Consider the following 16534-nt stretch of genomic DNA (forward strand, 5'->3'; position numbering starts at 1 on the left):
TTTTAAGATTCTGCAAATGAAAGGATACACACTAGTTAAGTTTCTTTAATTTGAAGTATTTGTCCTGGCAAATGTTTTTAGTCTGCTTTAAGTTTTAAGTGAATGTTGTTGCAGCTATTTGGTTTTTATTGAAGGCAAAAACATTTGCTGCTTGTTGTTTTTTGGTTCCTGGATCAGTGGTGGATAAAGCCATAGCGGGTGGAGATAAATGGGTGTGGGGAGGGGATAGGAGTGTGCAGAAGTGTAGTTTTGGAAGTATGATGTAAACAGGGAGATTGTGAAGGGAGGAAAGGGAAGGACAAAATACAGAAGAAAAGATTTTAGTAAGTTCAGAGCTATGAATGGGGAGTGAAAAGGAAATAACACGGGGGGTGGGCAAAGGTAACTACCCTTGTAGGAAAAGGAGTGAGAAAGTGGAATGAAGGCAGTAAACTGATTGACAATGTTACAATTAAATACAGTGTGCAGCGTAGAACACGATTTATTACTGTAGATTAAGTGGCAAGGCCATGTAGGTATTTTTCATCCCAGTTGATGGGTTTAATCCTTGGGCCAAACAGTGTCAAGTCTTGGTGTTATGCATAATGCCATCACCAGCTATTTTTCGTGTTTCTCCCAATATCCCTTACAAGGCTAGTATGAAGCAGGCAAATGCCATTAACCCCCATTTCAGAGATGTCAGGTGGACTTGTCAGCAATCTGGCAAGGAATCGGGGACAAAATTAAATTTAGAATTCATATTTCCAGACCTTGTAATATAACTAAATTCTTTAGCAATTCAAGTTACTTTACTCTCCTTTACCTCCCAGAAGTGAATAATAATCGTAAGAGATCTAGGGCTGGATCCATTTCACGCCGTGCCTGAGGCAGGATCATTCCTATCCAAAGCATCCTATGCAGATCCATTGTCTAACCTTTTAGCAAAATTAGAGTCAGCCCTGACACAACACAAGACCGCACCAACCTGCCACAGGTAAAGCAGGGGGAGCACGGTGGCCATTGTCCTGCTGGTGATGGCCAAATTATGAATGTGTGAAGTTATCAAGTTAGACCTAAATATAAGAGATACCACGTAGAAGCATTTAAGAGGCAGGCTTAAGTTATTTTTCTATGCAGGGAAACGACCATTTTATTATCACTGTTGTGCTTTGAATGATTAAGAGCAGACTGATATTTCTTTATAATGGAATGGCTGTATTTTGTCTTCTGTAATTTTCCCCTAAATGGACATGGCTTCTAAGACTAAACTCAGTGTAAGACTCTTTTAAATTAGTATTGGTCAACATATCTGATAAATCAGGCAGCTTAAATCTTTTGGACATCTTCAGCTAGCAATTTAGACTTGAAGCATAGGAGTTTCTTAGGTCACGTGATGCGTTTCAAAGGTTAAAGTGCTTTACCCATTTCAGGATATATTCCTGAAACAGGGCAGTGATAACATAGTTATTAGGGGTGTGTGAAACGGGCCCTATTCGATTCGGATTCGGCCCGAATCAGGCACAGTGATTTGATTTGTTGATTCAGATCACTGTCCCAGATTCGATTTGGCTGAATCTGAGCCTGAAGATTCGGTGCTGATTTGGAGAATCAGCGATTCAGACGCAGCTTTAAATGTTTTTTCTACCTACCTCCAGGTACCAGCGCAGCTTGTGAACACTGCGATACTGGGGCGCATGGAGCGTCCCACAGGAGCGTGGGGGGTGCCCTCCATGTGCTCGGCAGTGGACCGGAAGTATTTCCAGGTCTGCCGGGGAGCGTGCGAGGGGGCCCCCCCACATCCCTTCCCCGGCTGGGCGATTGGCTGTGTCTGTCCAAATTTCTCCGAATCAATTTGGAGATATTAAAGGGTCCTCTTATTCGGATTCAGAGATTCGGCCACTGAATCGAGCCAAATCTCTACCAGATCGGATCGGGGACTGAAGCTTCACACAGCCCTAATAGTTATGCCCACAGTTTTATTTGGGTGGGTAGGAGGGAGCAATAGGAAAATGAATTCTGAGATGTTGCAGTCAGTAGCAAAGATGAGATGAAACCAGTACTCCAGTGCCTTAACCACGAAACCTGTCCTCTTAGTATTTGTAAAACAGAATGGTTTTCGTATCTCGAGCAATAATGGGCTCTGCTACAGGTTCAAACCTAAGCTGGATAGAAACCAGCTATAGAGTTGTTAGACATTTTCAAGCACTAATTTATAGCTGATTGGCTCTCTTTATAGCTGGATAGTTATTTTTATCGTGTGAAAATTACTTTGCAAATGTGGCCAGTCTAAATTTATCGTGCCATTAACCAGTTTATTGCATAATATATGTAACGTGTAGCAGGGGCCAGTGAGTGCTGCATTCTCACTTCTTGATGCAGAGAAAAAATTGTCGTGTCATTTAAACGTGATGTTAAAGTCTTGTCTTTTTCTGGACTCCTTTGTGCCGTCTGGTTTTTAATGCTAGAATATTGTTAACTTCTATAGCTTAATAGAGCCCAGTCTGATTCACTTGTAATCTAAACTTGCCTTTTAGTCATCCTATTTCTACCTCCTTTTGTTTCGTTTGTCTGCTTCATGACTGACATCAGTGGGGCCAAGATTTTGCCCTTGGTTCTTAACCTTTCTCAGCAGACATTTTCTCCATTTCTTCATTAATTTTCTGATATCTCTCTTTGTCCACATCTTTTAGTGGTTAAATGCCAAGAGCAGAATAAATACTCCTAGCTGTGATTGCATGAAAAGCAGAGAGAAATTCAATTAAACTACTCTGAATTATGGAAGTGCCACCATATTCCAAGTTGGCTTCGTCTCAGAACTGGGTTTAGGATAGGTTTACTATGGAAGACAGTAAGCCTTTTAGAGCCCATCTTAACAAAACAGCAGGTTTTTTTGGAGAGGGTGGGGGGGTTATTTTAATTTGAAGGAATATTATATTTTGGGTTTCCTAGGCATGTATAGGAATGCTCATACATTTCATGCAGCCGTTTCCTGACTAATGAAAAGAGGAATTCCAGAGCTGACTACGTAGGTGCTGCCGCTCACTTGAACGTGCAAATATATAGTTATCTTTCTCTTTGGTTATGGGATCATAAATGCAAAATACAGCTTGTAAACGAAACCTCTGCCCATTCACATCAGGCTTCTCTTTCTACAATCAGTGGTGTTACAAGAAGTTTAAAAGATGGACAAACTGATTGGAAATGTACAGTTCCCTTTACATTTTACCATGTTATCAATCTTGTAAGCAGTTAATAGACTTCAGCCATCCTATTCTCACGGCTTGTCTCATAATAATGACTGATGGGTTTTGGACTAATACTGTATTTCTTGCGAAATTGCCTCCTCTCCCTCCCCACCCTGCCCCTCTCTCAGAACCTTGACAAAGAAATTGGACTTTTTAAGACACTTTAAAGGGTGATCAAAACTACCTAGCTTGAACTAGAAGGATTTCATTGACAGTTCCCAGAGTAGATCCATAAAGGAAAAGTCTATTGCCTAGATATTGCTCATAATCATGAAAGTTTGTCATGATGCAAGCCTTTCTCCTGTGCTATAATACTGTGCAGTCTAGATGGGCATAAAACTAGTCAAAAGTGTCGCTATCAAATCTTCCAGGGTGAAATGTCATAGGCAGTGAAGATTTACTGACAGCACAGCAAGGTTATTGAAAAGCTTGATGGGATAGTATTTGTGTTCACTTGCTCCACAGTGAATGAGGGGGAAAAAAGGATGTGCTAGGTTTTTCTTTGCCGTATTAATCCTTTGGTTTCTTGCATTGACTGATGTTCGAGGCAGCCCTCAAAAGGGGTGTAAAGGAGGGACACTCCTTGCAGGATGTAAGCTAAGTAATAGGCACAACCTACCTTATTGTAGATGAGCTTCAAGCTTTCTTATTCCCCTGAAGGTTGTTCAGAAATAAATACGGAGATCTATGGGAAAGTTAGCTGGTCTATCGGAGTGAAACAAGGTTTCTACTAATGCAAGTGTCCTGTTTGAGTGATTCTGGACAAATTACTTCCTTTCCTTGTTCCCCAATTTCCCTATCTGCACAAGGGAAGGGGGAAATGATGCCATAAAGCTCTTTTGTTATTTGTTAACAAGTTGCTATACGAGACCTAGGTTTCTTACTATTTAGTTTCCAAAACCAGGTTCTCAAAATCCATTAAGGATTGTAAGAGAGGCCGAGAATGAATTGACTGGCCATGGATATGAATTTTGCCTTGTCTCTAGAGCCAACCCCTGCATTTAAGGACTTGTTTCACAGGGTAGCAAAAACGCTGTCAATAATTTCTGGTGCTTTTTCTCTGCTCTATGGATTTATAGAAGACTCTGGATTGTAACGCTATCAATCCGGCCTCTTCAACTGGCATTAAATTCACTTCTAACAGCCTTTCCAAAGCTGTAAACACTTCATGCGGTATGAGTAGCCATACTCAGTCAGATCCATCTCATCTCTATCATCCAGCTGTGTGGTCTTATATGAGAAACACCTGTATTTCCTTCTTATGGAAATCAGTCCTTTGGAACTGTAAGAAGAGGGATAGGGCCAGGACGGTCTTGTGCTTCAGGCGTGCTAGGTCTGGGTCCCGTTCCTGGCTTTGCCACAGGCTCTGAACAAGCCAACACATCTGCATGTGCCTCAGTTCTTCATTGCTTACGATGCAAGTAGGAGTCTTCTTTATTGCCTTCCTTTGTCTTTTACCTTTTATCTCCTTTAAGTGCTGTGCCTTTTTTGGAGAGGGACTGTGTTTCTTCTAGCCCACCTAAGAATGACACAATGGCCCTTGAAACTACCAGCATGTTCTACCCTAGAGAGAGGTAGTTAGCTAATGACAGTCCAGTACCTCAAACTGCAGTATCACTGCTGTAAGTTTTAGGTATTGTGGAAAATTCATACAAAATTCTGCCTGGGCTTTGGGGTTTTTTTCCCCCCCTGGAACCACTTTAAAACAGAAAAGCTCTTAGTTCTAGCAAAATCATGTATTGTGGCTGCCCACTGCCCTGAAACAATCTAGCTAGAGTGGCTTTCTAGGTGTTTCTTTGTTTGGCTGCACTCTCCCCCAAGACTGTTGAGTGGTGATGGTGGGGAGAGAGTAGAGCAATGATATACCTGAGCGAGAGGGTCCTGGGCAGCAGCCTTGGGTCACTGCTCTTAGTGGAGGAAGAACAAAAATAGCTGTACCCGCCATCAGCAACACTGCAGCCAGTGCTGCCCTGCTGCGCCTCTCTTCTAGACTCAGATCTGAATCTTTTTATTAAAAGTGGAGATTCGTTCTTGGGAGTTGACAGATTTGGGAAGGAGTGTGTCATGGCGATCAGCAGTGATGGCTCTTGTCCCTTTAGTTACTGCTTCAAACTTGTGGGTGGCTAACCATGCTCACTCTTACCAAGTCTATAAAGAACAGAAACACTTACTTTATGAAGGTGACTTGACCATTGGCGACACATAGGGGGTGCACGCGGGTGCATGTGCACCCCCTGAAATCAGCCATGCACCCCCTGGAAGCGCCACCTGCAAAACCAGAAGTGCCACCGGAAGTGCACTTCCAGTTTTGCAGCTGGCTTGGCCATTGGCTGCTGGCGGACCCCCTTTCCCACCCCGTCAGCCATCTGGTGCCCGCCCCCAGACTTGGGAGGCACCAGTCGCCCATGCTTAGGGCCTTGTTACATGGTAAGTTTAGGCAATTTCTGGAGCTCTTAACCCCTGGACTGGCTGCACTTTAGCACCTTTTAAGTAGCTTAAAGCACTTTTTATTTGGCTAACGTTATGCCACTCCAGGGCAAGATTCTCTCTCTAATCCACCTAATTTTGCTCCTGTTCTATTAACTTGTGGCCACTGTCCACATCTTTTCCACACAGTCCTGAAGTCCTTCAGCATCCCAGGAGGCAGTGGGTGAGCAGGGATGCTGCGGCACAGTGGGGCTGGTCACACTGCTTTGCTCCCCAGAGATGTCCAGCAGAGCAAACACCACAGTCCTGGAGCGCCTGGCAGCCATGGTGCCTGCCACCACCACCCACACTGTCTCTGCTCCTGGTGGGAGCAAAGTGAGCCAGTCCAGATGGGGGGGCACCATCTCCCCATCACTACTCACACAGGGAGCAGAGCCAGCGTGAGTGCCCTCCAAACCCCCCCCCTCCCCCCAAGACTGGCTTGTTCTCTCATGGGGAGCAGAGCTGGTCTGAGCGGCAGTAGCAAGCACAGCAGCTGCCAGGTGCTCCAGGCCTGCAGCACTTGCTTTGCCCAGTGGGAGCAGCGAGTCGGTCTTTCCCCGAGCTCCTAGTCCTGCCCTGCTCACCAAGTCTCTAGCAACAAGTCACAGTTGTGTTGGTGAGGGGCAGTTGGAGCAGCTTTTCATAGAATCACAGGAAATTAGGGCTGGAAGGGACCTCAGGAGGTCACATCTAGTCCAACCCCCTGCTCTCAAAGCAGGATCATCCCCAACTGGATCATTCCAGCCAAGGTTTTGTCTAGCCGGGTCTTGAAAACCTGCAAGGGTGAAGAGTCCGCCACCTCTCTGGGTAACCTGTTCAAGTGTTTTACTGCCCTCCTAATGAGAAAATTCTTCCTAATATCCAACCTAAACTGCCCTTGCTGCAACTCAAGACCATTGATTGCTCCTTGTTGTGTCATCTGCCACCACTGAGAACGGTCCGGCTCCATCCTCTCTTAAACCCTGCTTCAGGTAGTTGAAGATTGCTATTAAGTCTCCTCCAGACTAAATAAGCCCAGTTCTTAGCCTCTCGTCATAAGTCATGTTGTCCAGCCCTCAAACCATTTTTGTTGCCCTCTGCTGGACTCTTTCCAATTTGACCACAGCCTTTTTATAGTGGGGAGCCCAAAGCTGGACACAGTACTCCAGATGTGGCCTCACTGGTGCTGAATAATCACTTCCCTTGACCTGCTGGCAACACTCCTACTGATGCAGCCCAGGATGCCGTTAGCCTTCTTGGCAACAAGGATGCACTTCTGGTTCATATTCAGCTTATTGTCCACTGTAACCCCCAGGATCTTTTCTACAGAGCTGCTGCCCAGCTAGTCAGCCCCCAGCCTGTCCCAGTGCATGGGATTGATCTGTCCTAAGTGCAGGACTTTGCACTTGTCCTTGTTGAACCTCATGAGATGGCTTTTGGCCCAATCCTCCAATTTGTCTAGGTTACTTTGAATCCTAGCCCTACCCTCCAGCGTATCTACTCCTCCCCAAAGTTTGGTGTTATCTGCAAACTTGCTGAGGGTGTGCTCTATACCATCTTCTGGGTCATTGATGAAGACATTGAACCAATCTGGCCATGGGACTGGCCCCTGGGGCACTCCACCTGATACCAGCTGCCAACGAGACATTGAGCCATTGATTACTACTCTCTGAGCCCAATGTTCCAGCCAGTTTTCTATCCACCTCACAGTCCATCCACCTAGCCCGTACTTCCTTAGCTTGCCTGGGATTATGTGGTGGGAGACTGTATCAAAAGCCTTGCTAAAGTCAAGGTAAACCATATCCACCAGTCTCCCTGCATCCACAGAGCCAGTCATCTCATCATAGAAGGCAATTAAGTTGCTCAGGCATGACTTGTTTTTTCACCTTTCCTTGCAACTGCTCCACAAAGCTGAACAACTCTAAGCCACTTACCATTTGTTCAGCTTATGGGGTAAGGTCTGACAAGAGCCTTGGCATATGAAATATGCTGATGTTCTCTGTCTGGACACTACTGGCAAACAGTAGCATAACAGAAGAAGGGGTTGGCCGTAGTCCCAAGTACTGCCTTTGGTGAGGTGGGAGGGGAGTGGGGAACATAAAGTAGCCACGCCACTATTGGCACCACCCTGAGTGCTGGAGCTGCCCCATTACACCTCTGCTGGCAAATGCCCAACCTCATTTGACAGACCAAAGATTAGAGATTTCACTTCTAGATACAATTCCCTCATGGGCTTAGATGATCTGGCTTCACTTCCAGGTGTAAAATTATTTTATTCTATAAGTGTGGCAAAACTCCTGGTGTGGATGGAGCCGGCGTAATGCCAGTAGGACAAATACTCTTCCTTATTGCAGAGCTGAATCCACTACACGGGGGACCTGGCCACATGAGCACTGCTACCACAGTTAATGTGACAGCAGATTGTGTAGTATAGAGAGAGCCCAAGTACCTCATCCGTGGACAACAACTCTTCATTTTCTTAGTACCGTCAAGCTAACGCTTTGTGATCGCTAGATTCTTATTTTTCCTTTTGCTAATGGGCTCCATAGCTTGGCACTAAACTAACGGGTAAGAAAAGTTCCTCTCCATTTATTCTGTTGAGTTAAAGGAGTTCAGCAAATTAACATCTCTGTGTACAAAGTGGCACTTGCCTCAAATTTATTTTGTAGCATGAATTCAGTCCAGATGTATTCTCTTTTTCAAATTAAGAAATCTCATTTCTCACTGAAGAGTGTATTCAACTGAACACTTTTCATTCTCATTTGCGACAAAGAATATACAAATCTGTCTTAATTTGTGGGACTTACAAGTAGGTTTTTACTATATGAAAAATAATTTTCCACCTTTAGGAAGATCTAGCAGCCAATTGTCTGCAACCAAGCTTATGAAATAAAAAATGAGTATTTATATTGATGGTGTTTTATAGCTGTCACTTTTTATGAAAGATCCCTTTAAAAAAAATGTTTTTCCTGTGCCTTGCAAATATGAGCTGAAGATTATTCCATCATAAATTTGGGGTTAGTTTCTCCCAACTGTTTTAAGAAAAAAGAAAGTCCCAGTGGTAATTAATTCTTCACTTTTATCTTTTTTTTTTTTTTTAAACCACTAAATCACTGAGATGTAATGGAGAGAGGTATGCTTTGCTTTTACAAGTTCTCTGTGAAGCAGTTCTTTTACTGTAAGACCGATAATTACCTCAAGCTACAAACTAATCAACAAATATGTAGATTTTAATTTATTTGAAAACTGGAAGTCAAAGGATAGGATTATTCTGTAAATGTGGGCAAGCATTTATTGTGTGTGTAAAAGTTACTCCTTATTGAGAGAGATGCACTTAGCAAATTTATACACTAAAAATGCTGCTTCAAGTAGGGTTAAAACTCGAGTAGGGATATGAACAAAGTTTTCCTTTAGGCAGGGAGTGAGCAGTTTGTAGCCTGGTTCATGTTCGGAGCTACAGCTTTGCAAGATGCCATCTCTCTCCATCTGTCTAAGGGTGTTTTTATCAACAAGCTTAATGGAGGTTACGTGCCAGTTCTAGTGAGACTGAATGAATTATGTTCATGTCTGAATGCATCAATTTGTCAGGCTTGGAACTGCTTTAACTACACCAATAGTTCATTATAGTTGGTATAGTCTACCAAGAGTTTAACCAATTATGAAAATACCGTCTGTAGTATACTTTGTAGCAGCACAGCAATCCCCGTATGGGAAGGAAGAAACAAGGTTGACATAAGATATATTTATATTGCTATATAACGGTTTATACTTTGCAAAAAAATCACACCTCTAACTAGCATAGATATACTTCTTGCGTGATCCAAGTCCTAGGTTTTGAAAATTTCTTGTTCTCACAAGCTATATAAAGGTAACTATTTTTTGAGTTGGAGTTATTTCTGACACCTTTCCCATGAGTACACCTTTTGCATAACTAGTAAAATCAACACTTTCCATTTACAAAAATTACCCCTTGCCATAGACGTCTTTCCACCATATAAAGCTATGCAACCAACTAAGTTTTGCTTTTATTTTTCCCAAAGCAGAAAATAATGTGTGTCAAACTTCTCAAATCTTTTGCAGAATATCCAGAATCGCTACTTCCACTGCAAATGTTAGGAGGACCCCTTTATAGAGGTCGCTGAGTTTTCCTATTAAAACGCCCTTGATATATTTTTGTTTATTCCATTCTTCATTTTCTCTTTGCCAGAGGGTCTTTCCATGGAGATATAAAAATCTCAAGAGAGAAGAAAAAATATGAATCATAACAGGAAAGTTCACCATTGCCCTACGCAGTACCCTAATAATAAGAGTTTTTTGTGATTTCTGCTACAATAAATTAACCCAAAATGTCTGAAAATGTAACATGCATGTAAATCATATATATTTGCTGTTAAAATAGCAATTAGGAGTAGGAAACCCGGCTCAGCTAATTACTTGGAACTGTCATCCTGACATGGATGATTATCATAGCCTGCTTGTAAGCAGCATGGTGTCCTTGGATGCACCAGAAAACATCGAAGTAATGAAGGAGCTGGTCTGGGGAGCTGTGAAGTGAGGCAAGGAGCACGGGTTTTGTCTCAATCGTCTAAAAAGCAGAATGTGGGCAAGAGGTCCAGGGGCACAGGCTGCACAGCATGTCATAGAAAGCTTGAAGGCTGTTAGGAAAGATAAGTTAGGAAACAACCATCTTGGTCCATTCAAGGCAGTGGGAAAGTGGGTTCACGTGTGGGCAAATTGAGCCTTGCGCTGAATCGCCCATACAGGATTTGTGCGTTTCTGGAGCAGGGGTGGGGAAGGGGTTCTCTTTGGTAATGGGGGTTGGAGGCAGCAAATCCCCTTTCCGCACCGCTAGAAATATGACCACAAGCAACTTCCTTTGCCTGCAAAGAGAAGGGCTATGATTGGTCCTGTATTATGGCACTGATGAATTAATGACAAGAAGGGTAGAGTTTCATCAGTAGCTGGTCTAGGACCTGTTGATCAAGGCGCATGGAATTGCAGCTGGTCCTTTACAGAGAGGAAGTGAATTACAGTTCGGAGCTAAATGCAAGCTAACGCCCCCAAATTGCAGGTGTCTGGTTTATTCTTATCCCTTCTATGAACTATCCCATTTCTTAGTTATCTGTCACCTCTACATCACAAAGCAGTTCTACCAGAAATTCCCATATTTTGCCCCTTTGTGTGTTGTAGTCCTCACGCCGTCTCGCTGAGCTCCTGAACCACCTTTTCATAGAAAGAAAAATAATGCCACTTTGCATTCGCTGCTCATCCCGCTCCCTTAGGCCTGGACCCTTTGCAATAAGGAGAACGAGAATAATGAAGCAGCCAGCAATATCAGTTATCAAGTGAGGGTGCACAATATGCATCCTGGTGGGGACAGGAAATTGAGTCGCAGCCTTAGCACAGATTGTGACTGCAGTACTCACTAACGTAGCAGTGAATTAAACAAAAGGATTTATATCCTGCTTGGCGGAGATGGCATTTTTGCAACATCGTAATTGTGAACTAAACTAAAGTTCAATCTGGCCTTCAATTTCTGTGTGGAAAAAGCCAGGCACAACTATTTGTATATTCCCCTTTCATTTAGCTTTTCACGTGCTTTGTCCATTATTTATATTACATGACTATCTGGCAGTCTCTTCACTCCTTTTTATATTTATTTTTTTAATCCATCTCCTCCTCAAATTATAGCCTGGTTCTTGAGGAACTAGAATGGGTTGCCATAGCAATCTTCCAAGAGCACCTGGGCTTTGCATTCATGGGATAAGAGAGCAGCAGCGTGGTTATCAAGGAACAATAAATTCTGCAAAGACAGTCAGTTATTAAGAAGGAAATATCAACGCAGGGCCAGGCCAGCCCCCACTGGGTTGTGAAGGAAGTGGCAAAGCATCTTAATGCAGTTGACCTTGCAAAGCTTAACGGTTGCACAGGGAGGTGCGTGGGGGATGACAGAACAGGCTAGTGTGCCCCCGAAGAGAAGGTGGCTTGTGGAAATCTGGCCCTTCGCTTTGCTACCAGGGACTTATCTGCACTACAGCGACGCAGTAGTTTTGCTGGCTTATTCCTTTAGGGCAGATGTGGCATATGCCAACAGTTTGTCTGTCAGCACAGCTAACGCCCTGTCCCTAAATGCTATTGCAAATTTTTTAAAAAGGACGTTTTCTTTTGTTATAGATTTCATAGACATTAGGGCTGGAAGGGACCTTGGAAGATCATCAAGTCCAGCCCCCCTGCCCCCAGGACAGAAAGCATCATAGCTGCATCCACACCAGGGGTTTTCCTAGCAAAACTTTGTAATGTAGACTGAGCATAAGATGTGCTGCGTATGTCTGGTCTTCAGACAGCTTCATATCAAAAAGCATAAAATGTTAATGAAACTTTTCTATTGTTACAACATTAAAGTCTCCTGGGGAGCCTGGGGATTTGTATTAAGATTTTGTTGGATTATTACAATTGTAATAATCACTATTTTTTTTTAATTTAAAAATCTTTTATTGAATTCTTAAACTGGTTAAAACATGGTGAATGTGATGATTTTTAATATGTTCCCATATCCCCTATAACTATAGAGTTCTTTCAAAAAGAGTATTTGGGCATGGTGCATTTTGTTAAATGGTGTGTAAAGATGGTATAATTGGTGGAGGGGCAAAAAGTTAGGTTACAGAAGTGGTAGAAGTTTTATCATGTTTGTTTTAAGGCTAGGGACAGAAGTTGGACATAAACTGGTTTAAGTGATCAGAAATCAGTTTAAACCTGTAACAGAACAGAAACGCAGTGAACATAAACCAGTTTCAAAATGGCTGAAACTGGTTTAAGATAAACCTGGCTGTATGTAGTATCAGACTTAACTGATTTAGGTCTAATGGTTTATGAAACTTCTGTCCCAGACCCCATTCCCAGTTCAAGTTACATCACAGTCCCCCAGCATCCCAGCATACTTCGCAGCCTAGGCTGGGCTGTGCTGTCTGCCCCAGAGAGCAGGGCTAGCCCCACTCCTGTGCTCCCTAGCTGGAGCAGCGAGGGCCGGCTGACAATGGGGTGAGGTGGGGCAAGCCCAGTCTGCAAGGAGTGGGGACTACCCCCCAGGCAAATAGTGGCTGGGGGCTGGGGCCAGGGAGGGGGGTGAAATGCCCCTTCCCCCACTCAAACTTACTGCTGCCTGTGACTGTGGACTACAAATCCCAGAGGCACCTGGGAGCGGGAAGAGGAAATGATGAGCAACCCTGCAGAGTCCTCCTGCAGCTGAGATTCTGGACTGCAAATCCCAGAGACCTCAGAGGCAGCAGGAAGAGGAAGTGAAAAAACACACACACACTCTCTCTCTGGCTGCAGGCCAGAGAGGTGTGATCTAGCGCCCCCCAGCTTTTGGCCTAAGCCACTGCAGGCATATGGCTGCATTGCCTGAATGAGGGATAAATGTCTGTCCAGTTGTTTCTCAGTTTAATCTCTGCAGTTTACACTAACCTGCAAAGACTGAATCCATTCAGCCTCGAGCTAATTTGACGATCTGTACCTAGCCTAAAAGGAGATGAACATACAAAAAGAAGTAAGGAAGGGGAGCAGAATCAAGTGTGTGCTTATACGTAGCATTTGTATCTTCTCGCTGCGACGTGGGAGAGCCTGGAATTAGCACTGGGATGTGTGCTCAGGACCAATGGAAGATGTCTGCTCATCCCAACAGGCAAGCTTAGATGCAGGCAGAGTGGGAACCAGGGCAGGGCTTGTTTCTCAGGGCAAACCTGAGTTCAGAAGCGGGCTGGTGTGGATATGGCTTAGGGCTTACTCTGGCTTGCACACTTGTTGCTGGTAAATGTCCTGGAGAAGGTATGGTCTTACTGGCCATTCTGAGAAACTTGAAACTTTTACCAGGTCAAACTCCTTAAGGCATTCATTCCTGTTGGCTTGGCTTTTCCTTTGTAGCCTCACAGCAGTGTTATGAAGGGGGGAGTTGCCTTAGACAAAAAGCAAAAAGAGATTCTGCCTTAGTCAACAAATAACAGGAAGAAGATTAGGGGAGCTAAGAAAAATGCTTTGGCTAATCAGGGCATAGCCAAAACCAGTGGAGGTAATGATGGCAGCTACTTGTTTCTCTTGGCAGGATCTGAATCCAGATGTGGCACAGCTCGGACACTGGTGTTAGAGGATGCAAGGTCAACAACAGCCATCAAGTGATACCAGCCCTGCCATCCCACTGGCTTTTTTCCTAATCATTAGATAAGTATTATCAGTAAAGGGACAGCAGCTTCATCCCAATAAAAAAAAAATTAACACACAAAAAATGCAGTCTGGTCATTTCTGCTTAAGCAAATACCTTGCATTTCTAGAGTCTTTTTTCTTGTTGTCATGCCAACCTGTGAAATCAGGAACCCCGAGTGAGTTGACTTGTTACATTGGGCAACTTTAAGCACAGGCCTCTATGCAACTCTACTGCATTGGACGGGGGCTATTTTTCTCAGAGGGTACAAGGGACACATTAAAGATGCGGGGCTATAGGCTGTTCCTGGGCTGGAAAATATTCCCCCCCTTCTGCCCTTAAAAAAATACTGGTCCCCTAGAAGCATTTCAAGGTTACAGGGAATGGAAGATCGTGCTAGCCCCCCTTCTACATCCTCCTCTGAGATCTAGTTGAACACAAACAGGTCCCAAAATATCCGTGCATTCTCGCTCTACTATTTCCTCCGTAGGGATTTATTTGAACAGGTTGCCTCAATATAATTTATTATGCTTTTAACTGATTTCTGTGTATGTGGCTTGAGGGCACTGAGCTCTAGAATTGTAAAGGTTATTTCTATATAAATCTTAACAAATCATAACTTTGGAAGATTTAAAAGAAATTAAGGACAGCTCGGGGGTTGCCCTGAAAGAACAGCACTGATAGAAAAAAATCTGTTTCTTAAGGTAGAATTGGGCTGATTATTGTAACCATGATGGTCCAGGAAAAATATGAAAGTCAAGGATTTTTGCGACTGATATTTTTTACTGGACAAACTGTATAGCTGGGAGGGATGTAGACAAGCTTTCAGGTGCCCTTTTATTTTACCCTTGGCATAATAAAAGATATCGCCCACAAAATATTTGAATTTTTTCTTAAGACATTCACTGTAGTAGAAGCAATGTAGTCTTTCTTCCTAATGCCAAAGCCGCCCAGCCATGACTATTAAGTCTTTACTCCAGAAATTGCTAGTCAGCCATAAGCACTGTGAGCAGAGAAAGGCAGATTATCTCTCTTGTCACCACACCCTTCAACTTCTTCTCATTCCAGGTTTCCCTCATTGCTTTTTTTATACTAGCAAAGAAAATGGGACCAGGAATTTGTCCTAGGTGCAGTGAGCAGCAGTAATACAGAAGGCTATAATGCCAGCTAGGACTCGCACTCCTTCTTACCACTGTGCTATCAAACCCTGCAGAGAGCTGGCTGGAGTTAATGTTCACAATGTAAAGTAAGATTAAAGGAGATTATTGAGGTTCATTTTCTTGTAAATACGATAGACATGCAATGATTGGAGAATATGAGGATAGAGTAGAAGGAGGGATTGCTTATTTTTTTTTTGCACTGGACAATTTATCGGTGCCTCATCGTTTTTCATAAAATGGTGGTTTGCTAAATGTTCGGATGTTTATAAAGGAAAACAAAAGAATTTACGTTAGAAATATCATTGGCAAAGTTTTTACGTTGCTATTTGATACATCATCTATTAACAAAAAGTGAGATGGCAAACCACTTCTCCAAATCTAATGCCAGTATAATTCTTCAGTGGCTAATGGGATGGCACATCAAAGAGCAACTCACAAAGACACTCATGGACCCAGAGGAACAGACTCGTACCCTCTGTGCAAAAACGAAGTTTATTTTCTACCCATGGGGACTTCTTACCATCTTTAATTTTCCCTGAGCCTAAGGAAGGGCACGTGTGCCCAAAAGCTTTCAGAAAAAGATATTTTTTTTTGTGGTTTCTTAGTTGGTCTAATAAAAGGTATCATCTCCAAACCAAGAGTTCTAGACGTTTGCATTTCTTTAGTGGCTAATGCATCCTTTTCCAGGGGTCTGAAAAATTACAATTTTCAAAAAAGTGGCTTGTGATTTTTTGCATGCTTTGATTTTTGGGTTTTGACCTTGAAACACCTAAAAGGGGCTTGATCTGCAGAGTACAAGTGCTTGGCACTTATGAAAAAGATGTTCCTTAGAGCTGGTTCATGTTTGACCCGCAAAGCGAGGCAGGTCGTTAGTCATTTCTCTGTGTTTAGGCATAGCCAATATTTGGAGGGGAGATGTTCCAGTTCAGATTCAGCAACCAAATGAAACCTTTCTAGCTAGAACTATAGATTGTGACAAAAACAGTGCGCAAAAGCTGGGGAATCTCTTCTGAAGACATCTGGGCTGTGGCAAGATTGCACAAGCAGACTAACAGACTGCTGAATGCGAATCCTCTAAAGAGCTATCACGGTAAGGACCAGGGGGAGGCGCCTTCTGAACTAATAGCATGAGGACGTAATTCTTTCATCCTGCAAGACCTTTATTTAATAAAATTTGCAGGACAGCATAACAGTAGTAGTTAGGATTATACTAATCCCTCAGTTCCAGTTTGGTCCTGTAAAAAAACATTTGTACATTTATAAGATGCTGTAAGAGCTATCAAAGCTAAAAATATAGAGGGCTAAAAAGGTGTCAAGGCCACTGGATGCAGCTGGCTGCTGACAAACAGCTTCCAGGGTGTAGGCATGAATCACAACTAACATTTGCTTATTTGCAAAGCTGGCGAACAAGGCGAGGGGGGTCTGTATGAGATTCCACCTTGAGCTCTTCCCCAGAATGCAACCTCCTTTCCCCACATATCTGTTGAATGCCCGCGGCCCTCCTTATT

General features: G+C 43.3%; 1 long non-coding RNA gene across 1 annotated transcript; it reads left to right on the top strand.

The window, feature by feature from the left end:
• Positions 1-173: 173 nt before the first annotated feature.
• On the top strand, positions 174-13936 carry LOC112549271. The gene is made up of 2 exons (XR_003092651.1): positions 174-973; positions 13771-13936. It is a non-coding gene; the product is annotated as an uncharacterized LOC112549271 (long non-coding RNA).
• Positions 13937-16534: the final 2598 nt, after the last annotated feature.

Source organism: Alligator sinensis, unplaced genomic scaffold (genome assembly GCF_000455745.1).
Source record: "Alligator sinensis unplaced genomic scaffold, ASM45574v1 scaffold4_1, whole genome shotgun sequence".
NCBI lineage: Eukaryota > Metazoa > Chordata > Crocodylia > Alligatoridae > Alligator > Alligator sinensis.